Source organism: Amblyomma mixtum, chromosome 8 (assembly GCF_055824585.1).
Source record: "Amblyomma mixtum isolate Tamu chromosome 8, ASM5582458v1, whole genome shotgun sequence".
Taxonomy (NCBI): Eukaryota; Metazoa; Arthropoda; class Arachnida; order Ixodida; family Ixodidae; genus Amblyomma; species Amblyomma mixtum.
The window spans coordinates 27,016,716-27,020,727 of NC_143019.1; positions in this window are offsets into that span (position 1 = coordinate 27,016,716).

Here is a 4,012-nt window from a genome sequence, read left to right on the forward strand (position 1 = left end):
CGACGGCTGTCAAATCTGCTTTTCGGGGTATTTATGTTTACAAATAACCTAGCTTTGAGAGTGTACATCAGCATGTACATCATCAGTGTACAAATATATAAATAAAATCCCCTGGGGATTTTATTTATTTATTTATTTTGTGCTGTTGTTCGATTTTGATTATTACTGAATATGTTATCGTTTAAAGCTAATTGATTAGAAAAGCAGAAGAAGCCACATCCGCTGATGTACACTCTTGTTTACTTAAGAACTCTTGTTTACTTAAGATGGCTTGTTTACTTAAGAACGTTACGTTACGACAAACGATATATATATATATATATATATATATATATATATATATCGTTTGTCGTAACGTTCTTAAGTAAAAAAGCCCAGTGAAAGGTTTCCTATATAGCATATATATATATATATATATATATATATATATATATATATATATATATATTACGACGAAAAAACTTGCTCGACTGCTGATAACATAAGGAAAGAGTTGAAGTACACTTCTTAGAGAAACATTTATTTACCGACGGTTTCGGACGGTGGACCGTCCTTCATCAGGGTAAGTGTTACCATGATGAAGGACGGTCCACCGTCCGAAACCGTCGGTAAATAAATGTTTCTCTAAGAAGTGTACTTCAACTCTTTCCTTATATATATATATATATATATATATATATATATATATATATATATATATATATATATATTGTAACGTACTTGTTGGCACTTGTTGTAACGTAGGTGGCAATATATATATCGGTATGTGTATGCGTTAGGGTGGTTAGCTTCTCCATAGCGTCGTTTAGACCTTGATGATAAAGCAACACAAACTAATCAAGATTTCCTTTTAGCTGCCTATAAACTCGTCCTTTCCTTTCACGCCGAAGCGCAACGTGGTAAAGCGATTCTTAGGCACGTGCACGCGCTATCACAATTCACGAATCTAGTTCCCTCCACTAGCGAGCTAAAACTTGTCCAGCGCTGCTCTGTGCGCCAAGCCGCGCACGAAAAAAAAAATAAAACGAGAAAAACCACAACGGTACGTTAATATAAACACGCGAGATCCAACAAGTCATGCGGGCTGACGAACAAACACGGGTCGCTATTCGTCCACAATGGAAGCACACACAAGGCTGGGGAAGAGGAGACAAGGAGAAAAGGTTTGGAACGCAAAAAAGCAAGACAAGGAAGCTCCTCCGGGATGCAACCAAGCTGAACACGTATGGGAGAAGTAAAGATGCTCAGGCTAGCACTGCATTTTTTTTTCCCCTCTGTGTGTGTGTGTGTGTGTGTGTGTGTAAGAAAGAACACAAGAGCTACGCCTTTTACCTCGAAATTCGGGCTTTGGAGGCCAAGGCAAACAAACATCGCAGCGCAGACGAGCTGGATAAAAAAGAATCAACGGAAAACAAAAGGTATGCAAAGAAAGCAGATGACGCCAGTGGAAAAGCGGCCGACGCTTCTGCGAGTGAGCTGAGCCGAGTCGACAGCACAAGGCCGGGAGCCGAGCCAAAGCCAAGTCAAGCCGTGCCCCCGTTCGGGAAGCGGTGCACAGCAGCGCGCAGTGCTGTTTGGCTGTTTCTGGTAGACGACCGAGGAATGAAACAAAAAAGAAATGCAAGCACACAAGCAGGCGGTGCAAAGGATGGGGAAGGGGGTGAAGGGTGAAGAGGCTGAAACCGCAAAAAGCGATGAAACAGGCGAAATGTTGTGCCTCCGTCTTTCCTTGGAGCGATGTTGGGCCTCTTTGTTCTCCTAGAGAGATGCAGAAGGTTGGGGACTTGTCTTTGCTGGCAGACGCAGAAGAGACGAACTTACATACAAGCGTCAGCGAGCGGGCAACAAACGGAGCCAGCACCTACCCCACCCCCTCTTCCCTCCCTCTTCCCTCCCTGCCGTTCTCACTCGCCCGCGTTGCGTTCGAGAGCCTGCCCTTGTGTAAACTTCGGTAAAACAAAGCCGCTACTTGTGTTCTCAGAAGACCAACAAGGCACGATGGAGAGTGGAGAGCCTGCGGCATCCTCTCAAACAGTCGCCCGCTCTCGCTGAGGCCAGTATGTCTTCCTCGGAAAGCCCGGCGTCCCTTTATCCCAATACCGCAGCGACTTTGGCGTCGTCCTTTAAGCCTGTTCGAGTGAGATGCCTCCGAGGGGCGGTTAGTGAGGCGGGAGTAAAATGGATTGGAAGTAACATCGACTCCAGCCTGCCGCCCGGTGCGATTTCGTGGTATGCGTTTCGAGCACGCCACGTCGAGATTTCGACCTGTCGGACCCAGAACGTACCACCGCGACCGTAACGCCAAATCCGGGGCTTTACTGCCGCCCTGAAGTTGTCCTAACAAAACACCGTTGTTTTTTTTCTACTTTGAGCGCATTCTTTTTTGTGCGTGTGTGTCGTCGACGAAGTTCTCTTTAGCTGTTGCACCAAAGTAATGCTTACCCCTCATGCAAGTTATGAACGGCCGAGTGTGATAACCGGTGCATCTCACCAGTTCTTAACTATAGGCGTGAAGCTTCAAGCCAGCGCAAGAGCTTCCAATTCGGTCCTTGTCCGGGCAACCAGTTACACTTCTAACACAAATAAGCCTATATGAGAGTAAAAAGCGAGTCACCTATCCTCTAGCACAGATCCTTTGTGGGGCAGGGATCGCTGCACAAAGTAATAGGTAGATTCTCTTCACTAAAAATACGAATCACTTACAGTTAGCAACGGAAACAAATTCCCCTCTTCAAAACATGCAGAGGTGTAGAAGCTCGGAATATTAAGGTGAAAGCCTTTAACGGCTCATTCTCCCGTCCATCCGTCCGGCGTTACATCCAGCACCTGGCGTGACTCATCGACTAGCGAAGCTGCCAGTCTTCGTCGACAGGTGTAGCTGTCGGCGCGGCGGCGTCGAGCGCTGCTCCGTCGCCAGTCGGTGTGTGGCAGCTAGTGTAGGAGGATGGCTCCCAAGCGGTGCAGCCGTAACATAGGCAGCCATTGGCAGTCGAAGTAGCGCGACAAAGGGTTTCGCCTAGTGCACTTCAGGCTGCCAAAGTGCCCCATAGTTTTTTTTTTTTAACCAACGTTTCAATCTCCTCCATTTGCTGAACTTAAGATCCCTGTTACCGCGTTTAAAGCCCTTCTCGCAGTTGTAACGGCATCATGTTACTATGTTTTGCAGTGGGAATATCCCTCCGTTGCCAAGAGTAAGCATTCCGTTTATTCGGAAAGCATACCTCGGAACTAGGAAAGCATACTGTGCCCCTCAACGGGTGTGCGCTAGAGGATAGATTGCTCTCTTTTTATTCCCATACAGATTTATTCATGCTTAGTGTGTATGGTGAGGGCTACGAAGAGGCAACATTGAGTGACAGAAACAGACCAAATACGAGGAACATCGAAAAAGAACGCAGAGGAACAGAAAAGTGCGAAGCATTGCGAAACGAATGCGAAAATCCTGTCTTTCCTCTTCTCTGACCCGGGCTACGTTCCAGAGCCACAGCCGAAAGATTCTTTCATTTCCCGAGCGGACGGCATACTAAAAGCCCTGTGATTCTTCCCGGTTTTGTTTTATGCATTTCTTTTTTGTTGTTGTTTCCCGAGTGTCGCAAAACGGCATGCTGTGAGACAACGCAGGACACTCACTACGATCCACATCACGTTCGAAGGTCCGGTTTCGCATAGCACACATATAGTGAGGCGTTTTCTACGTTACATATGATACAGCGGCCCCACCGCCATATAACAGTACAAGAGAAGGGAAATATAAGAGAAGATGCGCACGCTGGCAGATATGCGCAAACACACAAGCACTCCTCTACATATCCTCGGTAGATTCGGTGCTGTACACTTTATGTTTCTTGGTTTTGCAGATTTTCTAGCCTATCATTTTCGAACACGAATGCGCTCTTTTGCTCGTCACCTCAGACAGGGCGTAGTAGCCGTATTGATTGTTTTTTTGGTTTGTTTTTGTCACTAAAGAAGGCTCGGGTAAGTTCTCTCTTTTACAAAAATAGCAATGTTCTCT